This window comes from Felis catus, chromosome C1, assembly GCF_018350175.1.
Source record: "Felis catus isolate Fca126 chromosome C1, F.catus_Fca126_mat1.0, whole genome shotgun sequence".
Lineage (NCBI taxonomy): Eukaryota > Metazoa > Chordata > Mammalia > Carnivora > Felidae > Felis > Felis catus.
In genome coordinates this window covers 131419379-131432130 of record NC_058375.1, presented here as the reverse complement: position 1 = coordinate 131432130, position 12752 = coordinate 131419379, and the positions used below count along the sequence as shown (strand labels likewise).

The 12752-nt window shown below is 38.3% G+C and overlaps 1 long non-coding RNA gene across 1 annotated transcript in view; it reads right to left on the bottom strand.

The window, feature by feature from the left end:
• LOC123379347 overlaps nt 1-12480 on the bottom strand; it is a 45677-nt gene extending 33197 nt beyond the window's left edge. The window contains exon 1 of the long non-coding RNA XR_006583730.1: nt 11661-12480. This is a non-coding gene — a long non-coding RNA (uncharacterized LOC123379347). The remainder of the gene's footprint in view (nt 1-11660) is intronic.
• Between the last annotated feature and the right edge of the window lie 272 nt (nt 12481-12752).

The window sequence follows — 12752 nt, the reverse complement described above, 5'->3', positions numbered from 1 at the left end:
AGGGACTAAGGAACAGTCAGGAGGAGCTGAAAAACGCTTTAAATGAAATGCATAACAAAATGGAAATGACGACGGCTCGGATTGAAGAGGCAGAGGAGAGAATAGGTGAACTAGAGGATAAAGTTATGGAAAAAGAGGAAGCTGAGAAAAAGAGAGATAAAAAAATCCAGGAGTATGAGGGGAAAATTAGAGAACTAAGTGATACACTAAAAAGAAATAATATACGCATAATTGGTATCCCAGAGGAGGAAGAGAGAGGGAAAGGTGCTGAGGGGGTACTTGAAGAAATAATAGCTGAGAACTTCCCTGAACTGGGGAAGGAAAACGGCATTGAAATCCAAGAGGCACAGAGAACTCCCTTCAGACGTAACTTGAACCGATCTTCTGCACGACATATCATAGTGAAACTCGCAAAATACAAAGATAAAGAGAAAATTCTGAAAGCAGCAAGGGGTAAAGGTGCCCTCACATATAAAGGGAGACCTATAAGACTCGTGACTGATCTCTCTTTTGAAACTTGGCAGGCCAGAAAGAATTGGCACGAGATCTTTAATGTCCTGAACAGAAAAAATACGCAGCCAAGAATCCTTTATCCAGCAAGTCTGTCATTTAGAATAGAAAGAGAGATAAAGGTCTTCCCAAACAAACAAAAACTGACGGAATTTGTCACCACTAAACCAGCCCTACAAGAGATCCTAAGGGGGATCCTGTGAGACAAAGTACCAGAGACATCACTACAAGCATAAATCATCACAATGACTCTAAACCAGTATCTTTCTATAATAACACTGAATGTAAATGGATTACATGCGCCAACCAAAAGACATAGGGTATCAGAATGGATAAAAAAACAAGACCCATCTATTTGCTGTCTACAAGAGACTCATTTTAGACCTGAGGACACCTTCAGATTGAGAGTGAGGGGATGGAGAACTATTTATCATGCTACTGGAAGCCAAAAGAAAGCTGGAGTAGCCATACTTATATCAGAAAAACTAGACTTTAAATTAAAGGCTGTAACAAGAGATGAAGAAGGGCATATTTAATAATAACAGGGTCTATCCACCAGGAAGAGCTAACAATTATAAATGTCTATGTGCCGAATACCGGAGCCCCCAAATATATAAAACAATTACTCATAAACATAAGCAACCTTATTGATAAGAATGTGGTAATTGCAGGGGACTTTAATACTTCACTTACAACAAAGGATAGGTCATCTAGACACATGGTCAATAAAGAAACAAGGGCCCTGAATATACATTGGATCAGATGGACTTGACAGATATATTTAGAACTCTGCATCCCAAAGCAACAGAATATACTTTCTTCTGGAGTGCACATGGAACATTCTCCAAGACAGATCATATACTGGGTCACAAAACAGTCCTTCATAAGTTTACAAGAATTGAAATTATACCATGGATACTTTCAGACCACAATGCTATGAAGCTTGAAATCAACCACAGGAAAAAGTCTGGAAAACCTCCAAAAGCATGGAGGTTAAAGAACACCCTACTAAAGAATGAGTGGGTCAACCAGGCAATTAAAAAATTAATTAATTAATTTAATTTAATAAATTAAAAAATATATGGAAACAAATGAAAATGAAAATACAACAATCCAAATACTTTGGGATGCAGTGAAGGCAGTCCTGAGAGGAAAATACATTGCAATCCAGGCCTATCTCAAGAAACAAGAAAAATCCCAAATATAAAATCTAACAGCACACCTAAAGGAAATAGAAGCAGAACAGCAAAGGCAGCCTAAACCCAGCAGAAGAAGAGAAATAATAAAGATCAGAGCAGAAATAAACAATATACAGTCTAAAAAAACTGTAGAGTAGATCAACGAAACCAAGAGTTGGTTTATTGAAAAAATTAACAAAATTGACAAACCTCTAGCCAGGCTTCTCAAAAAGAAAAGGGAGATGACCCAAATAAATAAAATCATGAATGAAAATGGAATTATTACAACCAATCCCTCAGAGATACAAACAATTATCAGGGAATACTATGAAAAATTAAATGCCAACAAATTGGACAACCTAGAAGAAATGGACAAATTCCTAAACACCCACACTCTTCCAAAACTCAATCAGGAGGAAATAGAAAGCTTGAACAGACCCATAACCAGCGAAGAAATTGAATCGGTTATCAAAAATCTCCCAACAAATAAGAGTCCAGGACCAGATGGCTTCCCAGGGGAATTCTACCAGACTTTTAAAGCAGAGAGAATACCTATCCTACTCAAGCTATTCCAAGAAATAGAAAGGGAAGGAAAACTTCCAGACTCATTCTATGAAGCCAGCATTACTTTTATTCCTAAACTAGACAGAGACCCAGTAAAAAAAGAGAACTACAGGCCAATATCCTTGATGAATAGGGATGCAAAAATTCTCAATAAGATACTAGCAAATCGAATTCAATGGCATATAAAAAGAATTATTTACATTGATCAAGTGGGATTCATTCCTGGGATGCAGGGCTGGTTCAACATTTGCAAATCAATCAACGTGATACATCAGATTAATAAAAGATAAGAACCATATGATCCTGTCAATCGATGCAGAAAAGGCCTTTGACAAAATCCAGCACCCTTTCTTAATAAAAACCCTTGAGAAGTCGGGATAGAAGGAACATACTTAAACATCATAAAAGCCATTTATGAAAAGCCCACAGCTAACATCATCCTCAATGGGGAAAAACTGAGAGCTTTCCCCGAGATCAGGAACATGACAGGGATGCCCACTCTCACCTCTGTTGTTCAACATAGTGTCGGAAGTTCTAGCATCAGCAATCAGACAACAAAAGGAAATCAAAGGCATCCAAATTGGCAAAGATGAAGTCAAGCTTTCGCTTTTTGCAGATGACATATTATACATGGAAAATCCGATAGACTCCACCAAAAGTCTACTAGAACTGATACAGGAATTCAGCAAAGTTGCAGGATACAAAATCAATGTACAGAAATCAGTTGCATTCTTATACACTAACAATGAAGCAACAGAAAGACAAAGAAAGAAACTGATCCCATTCACAATTGCCCCAAGAAGCATAAAATACCTAGGAATAAATCTAACCAAAGATGTAAAAGATCTGTATGCTGAAAACTATAGAAAGCTTATGAAGGTAATTGAAGAAGATATAAAGAAATGGAAAGACATTCCCTGCTCATGGATTAGAAGAATAAATATTGTCAAAATGTCAATACTACCCAAAGCTATGTACACATTCAATGCAATCCCGATCAAAATTGCACCAGCATTCTTCTCGAAGCTAGAACAAGCAATCCTAAAATTCATATGGAACCACAAAAGGGCCCGAATAGCCAAAGGAATTTTGAAGAAGAAGACCAAAGCAGGAGGCATCACAATCCCAGACTTTAGCCTCTACTACAAAGCTGTCATCATCAAGATAGCATGGTATTGGCACAAAAACAGACACATAGACTAATGGAATAGAATAGAAACCCCAGAACTAGACCCACAAACGTATGGCCAACTCATCTTTGACAAAGCAGGAAAGAACATCCAATGGAAAAAAGACAGTCTCTTTAACAAATGGTGCTGGGAGAACTGGACAGCAACATGCAGAAGGTTGAAACTAGACCACTTTCTCACACCATTCACAAAAATAAACTCAAAATGGATAAAGGACCTGAATGTGAGACAGGACACCATCAAAACCCTAGAGGAGAAATCCGGAAAAAAACTCTCTGACCTCAGCCGCAGCAATTTCTTACTTGCACATCCCCAAAGGCAAGGGAATTAAAAGCAAAAATGAATTACTGGGACCTTATGAAGATAAAAAGCTTCTGCACAGCAAAGGAAACAACCAACAAAACTAAAAGGCAACCAACAGAATGGAAAATATATTTGCAAATGACATATCAGACAAAGGGCTAGTATCCAAAATCTATAAAGAGCTCACCAAACTCCACACCTGAAAAACAAATAACCCAGTGAAGAAATGGGCAGAAAACATGAATAGACACTTCTCTAAAGAAGACATCAGCATGGCCAACAGGCACATGAAAAGTTGCTCAACGTCGCTCCTTATCATGGAAATACAAATCAAAACCACACTCAGATATCACCTCACGCCAGTCATAGTGGCCAAAATAAACAAATCAGGAGACTATAGATGCTGGAGAGGATGTGGAGAAACGGGAACCCTCTTGCACTCTTGGTGGGAACGCAAATTGGTGCAGCCGCTCTGGAAAGCAGTGTGGCGGCTCCTCAGAAAATTAAAAATAGACCTACCCTATGACCCAGCAGTAGCACTGCTAGGAATTTACCCAAGGGATACAGGAGTACTGATGCATAGGGGCACTTGTACCCCAATGTTCATAGCAGCACTCTCAACCATAGCCAAGTTATGGAAAGAGCCTAAATGTCCATCAACTGATGAATGGATAAAGAAATTGTGGTTTATATACACAATGGAGTACTATGTGGCAATGAGAAAGAACGAAATATGGCCCTTTGTAGCAACGTGGATGGAACTGGAGAGTGTTATGCTAAGTGAAATAAGCCATACAGAGAAAGACAGATACCATGTTTTCAGTCTTATGTGGATCCTGAGAAACTTAACAGAAACCCATGGGGGAGGGGAAGGAAAAAAAACAAAAAAGAGGTTAGAGTGGGAGAGAGCCAAAGCATAAGAGACTCTTAAAAACTGAGAACAAACTGAGGGTTGATGGGGGGTGGGAGGGAGGAGATGGTGGGTGATGGGTATTGAGGAGGGCACCTTTTGGGATGAGCACTGGGTGTTGTATGGAAACCAATTTGACAATAAATTTCATATATTGGAAAAAAATAAATGAAATAAGGCATTTCCTAAAGCAGTGGAATATACATTCATCTCCAGTGCACATGGAACGTTCTCCAGAATAGATCACACACTGGGACACAAATCAGCCCTCAACAAGTACAAAAAGATCGAGATCACACCATGCATGTTTTGAGACCACAATGCTATGAAACTCAAAATCAACCACAAGAAAAATATTTGGAAAGGTAACAAATACTTGGAGACCAAAGAACATCCTACTAAAGAATGAATGAGCTAACTAAGAAGGTAAGGAGGAAATTAAAAAGTACATGGCAGACAATGAAATGATAACACCACAGCCCAAAACTTCTGGGATGCAAGAAAAGCAGTCATAACAGGGAAGTACATAGCAATCCAGGCCTTCCTAAATAAGGAAGAAAGATCTCAGATACATAACCTAACCTTATGCCTTAAAAGAGCTGGAAAAAGGAACAGCAAATAAAACCCAAAAACAGTAGAATACAGGAAATAATAAAGATTAGAGCAGAAATTAGTGCTATCAAAACAAACAAACAAACAAAAAAACAGAAAAAAAAAAAAAAAAAACCAAAAGAAACCCATGAAACAGATCAATGAAACCCGGAGCTGGTTCTTTGAAAGAATTAACACAATTGATAAAACCACTAGCCAATTTGGTCAAAAAGAAGAAGGAAAGAGGCCAAATAAGTAAAACCAAGAAAGAAGGAGGAGAGATCACAACCAACACCACAAAATAGAAACTGTAAAAAGAATATTATGAGCAATTATACACCAATAAAATGGGCAATCTGGAAGAAATGGACAAATTCCTAGAAACATATACACTACCAAAAATGAAACAGGAAGAAATAGAAAAGTTAACAGACCCATAGCCAGTAAAGAAATCAAATTAGTAATCAAAAATCTCCCCAAAAACAAGAGGCCAGGGTGGGATGGCTTTCCACGGGAATTCTACCAAACATTTAAGGAAGAGTTAACACCTATTCTCTTGAAGCTGTTCCAAAAATAGAAATGGAATGAAAACTTTCAAACTCTTTCTATGAAGCCAGCATTACCTTGATTCCAAAACCAGACAGAGACCCCACTCAAAAGGAGAACTATAGATCAATTTCCCTGATGAATATGGATGCAAAAATCCTCAACATGATATTAGCCAACCGCATCCAACCATACATTAAAAAAATTATTCACCACAACCAAGTGGAATTTATACCTGTGATGCAGGGCTGGTTCAATATCCGTAAGGCAATCAAGGTGATTCATCACATCAATAAAAGAAAAGACAAGAACCACATGATCCTCTCAATAGATGCAGAGAAAGCATTTGACAAAATACAGAATGCTTTCTTGATAAAAACCCTCAAGAAAGTAGGGATATGAGGATCATACGTTGAGATCATAAAAGTCATATATGAAACACACAACACTAATATCATCTTCAATGGGGAAAAAGTTAGAGCTTTCCCTCTAAGGTGAGGAACAAGACAGGCATGTCCACTCTCCCAATTGTTATACAACATAGTATAACCTCTGCAATCAGACAACACCAAAGAATAAAAGGCATCCAAATCAGCCAGGAGGACGTCAAACTTTCACTCCTCACAGAAGACATGATATTCTATGTGGAAAACCCAAAAGATTCCACCAAAAAACTGCTAGAACTGATTCATGAATTCAGCAATGTCGTAGGATATAAAATCAATGCACAGAAGTTGGTTGCATTCCTATACACCAACAATGAAGCAACAGAAAGAGAAATCAAGGAATTAATCCCATCTATAATTGCACGAAAAACCATAAATACCTAGGGATAAATCTAACCAAAGAGGTAAAAAATCTATACACTGAAAACTATAGAGCTTATGAAAGAAATGAAGGCACACACAAACACACAAAAGGAAAACTATTCCATACTCCTGAATTGGAAGAACAAATATTGTTCAAATGTCAATACTACCCAAAGCGATCTACATATTCCATGCAATCCCAATCAAAATAACACCAGCATGCTTCACAGAGCTAGAACAAATAATCCTAAAATTTGTCTGCAACCACAAAAGACCCCAAATAGCCAAAGCAATCTTGAAAAAGAAAATCAAAGCAGCAAGCATCACAATCCCAGACCTCAAGCTGTACTACCAAGCTGTAATCATCAAGATAGTATGGTACTGGCACAAAAACAGATACTCGGATGAATGGAACAGAATAGAGAACCCAGAAATGGATCCACAAATGTATGGCTAACTAATCTTTGACAAGGCAGGAAAAGAATATCCAATGGAATAAAGACAGTCTCTTCAGCAAGAGGTGCTGGGAAAACTGGACAGTGACATGCAGAAAAATGAACCTGGACCACTTTCTCACACCGGACACAAAAATAAACTCAAAATAATGAAATACCTAAATCTAAGACAGGAAGCCATCCAAATTCTTGAGAAAGCAAGCAAAAACCTCTTTGACCTTGGCCGCAGCAACTTCTTACTCAACATGTCCCCAGGGCAAGGGTAACAAAAGCAAAAATGAACTATTGGGACCTCATCAAAGTAAAAAGCTTCTGCACAGCAAAGGAAACATTCAGCAAAAGTAAAAGGCAACCAACAGAATGGGAGAAGATCTTTGCAAACGACATATCAGATAAAGGGTTAGTATCCAAAATCTGTAAAGAAGTTATCAAACTCAACACCCAAAAAAACACACAATCCAGTGAATAATTGAGCAAAAGGCATGAATTGACACTTCTCCAAAGAAGACATTCAGATGGCCAACCAACACATGAAAAAATGCTGAACATCACTCATTGTCAGGGAAATACAAATCAAAACCACAATGAGATACCACCTCACACCTGTCAGAATGGCTCACATTAACAACTCAGGAAACAACAGATGTTGGTAAGAATGTGGAGAAAGAGGATCTCTTTTGCATTGCTGGTGGGATGCAAGCTGGTGTAGCCACTTTGGAAAACGGTATGGAGGTTCCTCAAAAAATTAAAAATAGCACTACCCTAAAACCCAACAATTGCACTACTAGGTATTTATCCAAGGGATACAGGTATGCTGTTTCAAAGGGACACATGCACCCCACCGTTTAAAGCAGCACTATTGACTATAGCCAAAGTATGAAAAGAGCCCAAATGTCCATCAATGGATGAATGGATAAAGAAGATGTAGTATACATATACAATGGAGTATTACTCAGCAATCAAAAAGAATGAAATGTTGCCATTTGCAACTACGTGAATAGAACTAGAGGATATTATGCTAAGTGAAATTAGTCGGTCAGTGAAAGATAAATATCACATGACTTCACTCATATGATGACTTTAAGATATTTCACAGATGAACATAAGGGAAGGGAAGCAAAAGTAATATAAAAACAGGAAAGGGGACAAAACATAAGACCCTCTTAAATATGGAGAACAGACAGAGGGTTACTGGAGGGGTTGTGGGAGGGGGGATGGGCTAAATGGGTAAGTGGCATTAAGGAATCTGGTCCTGAAATCATTGTTGCACTATATGCTAACTAATTTGGATATAAATTTAAAAAATAAAATTAAAAAAAAAAGAGGTGGACACTTAACCAACTAGCCATCCAGCACCCCTGTTCTTTATTTTTAATACAATTTTTGTTCAGTTAAGATAAAATTTTGCATACAGATTTCTCAGTTTCTCACTTAATTATATTTAAAATAAGCTTTTATTCACCTTAAAAATTGCAACCAAAAATATAAATCTTTTTGACTATTTACTTTCCCGTCACTATTACTTGCAGCATAATGCCAGCAAAATATTCCTTTTTGGCCTATATTAGATCGTAAAATGAACTCTGAATCTTATGCTTGTAAGTGAATGTATATAAATATTTGAAATGAATGTCTTCAATGGATTCTGCAAGACAAGATCCCGACCCTTGACTCTCAATTAATTAGTATAAAGAAAGAAAATCTAGACAAACAGCCTCCCTATTCATTTGATAGCTAATTAAAATGCATACTCTGTAGAAGTCACTTGACTCTCAATTACAATTAAATATGCAAGGTTATCAGAACATTGCAAGCAGAAAGCTGAAAGTAATCTTCCCCGTTAGAGAGAACACATCAAGGATGGTTCTGTGCAGTAAGGAGAGGTTTCATGTATCACAGCTAGCTGTGTTGTTCATTGACTGTTCCCACAGGGCAATAGAAACAATAATATCACTGCTGATCCTAGGATCCCATCAGCTGTAGTAGGCTCAAGGTCAAAACCTAGTGAACTGTTAAAATTGTTTGTGGACCCCTCAAATATCAACTAGAATGGTCTAAAAAAATAGCTGTCAAGATTTGCCTGTTGCTCTAATGGTGTTAGGTTAATTTTGTCATAAAATTAATGATGCACTTAAAATGAAGAGATTTATGGTATCTGTGAGCACTTCTAATCGAGTTAACCCAACAGAGTAGCTTACAATTCACACAACTCCAAAAAAACAATGATTAATAAGGTGCCCAAATTGTATCCTCCCTTTTTGACTGAAATCTTCAATAGGCTATTAAAATAATTACCTCATTCTTACTTCAAGTATTGTTTTCTTTAAACCAGAATCCATATTTTTTCATAAGATGACAGTGTTTTTCATGAATTCTAAGCCCATGTTCATATATTAATTTATGAGTAAAAAGCCTTTTTGAGCCCTAGAAGAAAACCTTACTATATATGTATAATTAAAACATGGTCCCCTTACTTATTTAGTTTCTATTCTGAAAATGTAGGATGCTTTAATTGGGCATCACCAGCTGAATTTTAAAAAGGCATTCATGCATTAAGTCAAATACTGAAGAGACATTGATAAAAATGCCTGTACCTAAAATGCTAAATATCCTGCATATTTCAGTGAGACTATTATGACAGGGATGAAGAACAGGCCCACTCTGCTCCATTTGATGGCTATATCTGAGACAGAAATGGCAGCTGGAAGATTGTAACAAGACCTGGTTAAATGTGTGTCATTTCTTCTTTACAAAAATCACTTTCATGCCACTAGATTTATGAGGTGCCAGCTTCCCATTATAGAGCTTTTGGCTGAGATGGGAGATAGTTATCACTATATCCAGTTCACTGTGTGGCAAGAGGGAAGTGCCAAATTTGATTCATCTTCCAGTACAGATTTCAACAAAAGAATGGTCAGTTTTGTATCATTGAAACAACTGGAAAAATCTGGCAATTCATATTTAAAATTTAAAAAGACACAGTTTCACTCCTGAAACCAGTACTATACTGTATGTTAACTACCTTGAAATTAAATTTTTAAAAATTAACTAATTAAAAAAATAAAAAGACATGTCCTCTACATATCCAAACTCTACACAATAAGATGAAGAATTTCAGACTTTAGACCCTTATAATTGGACAGGGCTCTGTAATTAAGCCAATAGTATATGTTGACCATTAAGTATAAGGCCTTTGTTTTTTCTGGTATTTTGACAGACTGTAATTAATAAATATAATTTCTGATTAATAGAACTTTTGTTTTTAAAGTGCTATCTGTATGAAATGAATCTTAAATCCACTGTTACATCTTTCTGCATTTGTATTAATATTAAAGTGTATTTGTGACATATGCAATGTAACTAAATTTAAAATTGTTTTCTTTCACCTGGGTTTGGGGATTGAGTCATGGATGTTAAATCATGGATTGTCATTTCAATGATTCCTTGAAATCCTAGTTTTGCCTTTGAAGGTGGTATCAGAGCACTGCATGGACAAATATGGCAGTTGCTTGTTCTAAAAGCAGCCCCAATGTCTCAGAGCTATGCTCAAACATTGCAACATAATGCATGCAATACTAAGTTTAGCCCTGAGTACATGTTTTTTATCCATACAAACTCCCAGAGTTATTCATCTCATGGATTTCTTTTCACTGCATGAGGTAACATATACATTAACTGCATGTTAACACGTATAAACTGTGAATTAGCTAAAATGGCTCTTTGCAGGTACCAGGGAATTATTTCAAGAATTTAGTGTTTCTGTGTATTCGGGAACACATTATAGGCATGATATTCCAAATTTCACAAGGCATGTCCAATGTACCTATCCATCTCTTTTGCGCTGAAATGAGGCCTAACTTACAATGGTTTCCAAAATAGCTAGGCAATTTGTTCAGATACTAACAACAAAGTTGTGTGTGAAGGGTCACATTTTCCCTACGCTTTTTCCAGTAAGCTTTGTGTTGAAAATTTTTCTTAGTATTATAAGATAACCTGAGATATCTTTTTTCATTTTTAAGTTTTTATCTAAATTCCAGTTAGTTAACATTCAGTGTAATATTAATCTCAGATATACAATGATTCAATATACAGTGATTCAGCGCTTCCATACATCTCCTGGTGTTCATCACAAGTGCACTCCTTAATCTCCATCAGCTGTTTAACCCATTACCCCACCCACCGCCTCTCTGGTAACCATCAGTTTGTTGTAATTAACAGTCTGTTTCTTAACCCGGATCAACACTAAACCATCCTGCACACCTAGAAAACTGATCTGAGGATTAACACAACAATCTGTACAACAACCCGAACCACAGAACTCGGCAGGTACGTGGTGCAGAGAAGCTGTGGAGGACAGGGAGCTGCTTTTGCTTGAGGAGAGAGGACGGAGACAGGGGGAGAGTACGGGAAAAGCACCCGCCCCAAAAGCAGCTGCACTGAATGTGGAAAAGTGGAAACAGCCGCAGGGACTGAACTGAAAGGGAGAAAGGAGAAAGGAGAAAGGAGAAAGGAGAAAGGAGAAAGGAGAGGGTTTAAATTACATTAAAACTCTATTAACGGGGAGGGGGCGGGGAACAGAGTCTGAAACTCTGCAAATCAATTACCTGGCGTTGCTCTGGTGAGAAGGGTGAATCTCCAGGAGCAGAGAGCATGGTCCAAGGGGTCCGCAGGCCACACAGGATGTGGTGGTTCCCCTGCTGGACGACGTCTCCCAGTGGACCGCGGAGAACGAGGACATTCACTGGTGCTGGAACAAGGACGTTAAGGGTGAAGCCTGGCGCCAGATGTGTGCTGTGATTTTCCATAATCCCTGAAACGCTGCTGCTACACTATCTCGCGAACTTTTTCTGGGGCCGGCTGGCACCCGGCCGCAGTCTCAGGGCACCGGCAGCAGCACAGTCCAGCGAACGTTCCTGGGTGCCGCCAGCACCGGCCATTGCTCAGTGAGACCCTTCCCCAGAGGATCTGAGCGGGCCAAAGCCGCAGTCCCTCAGAAGTGAGGGGTCGGGAAACACAGCCGCATCTGAGATGAAACTCAGGAGACAGGCGCTGCCTAGCAGCCTGACGGCCTGGTCACGGACAGTGTCAAAGCGGGGAGTAGATGGAAACCAGCAAAAAAGGAGGGGTATTTGATTGCCGGTCAGGGAGAGCACAGACTTCCAATACTGGAGATCGGGTACCTGGGAGACGCCATTTTCACCCCTCCCGCGCATGCGCAGACACGCCTACACGCGCTGTAACAATCTACCCCAGTACGCTGAGCGGCGCCATCTAGTGGAGAACAGAGCCATTACACTAAACCCCGCCCAACTGGGCCAACAGCCCTCCAGACAAACACCAGAAGTCTCTCCGCCTGCTTAGTTTGAGGACTACAAAGTGCTTCATAGCTTGACTTCCACGGGAAATCAGATGTAACTGCAATCGTATTTCATTCTGTTCGCCTGTTCACTGGTCCTTACATTCAATTTTTTCTCTTTTACTTTTCTTATTCCTGAACACATAAAGAGAAAAAATTTATTTCTATTTTCGGTTTTTATTAAACAAGATTTGTCTTTAATTTTTTTCTACTATATTTTTTACTTTTTTGTAAATTTTTAAAATTCTATTTTACTTTCATCATTTCATTTTATTCTATTTTATTAGATGAATCTTTTCAAATTTTCAAACCTTTTCCTTTTTTTCCTGTTTTTTTTCTT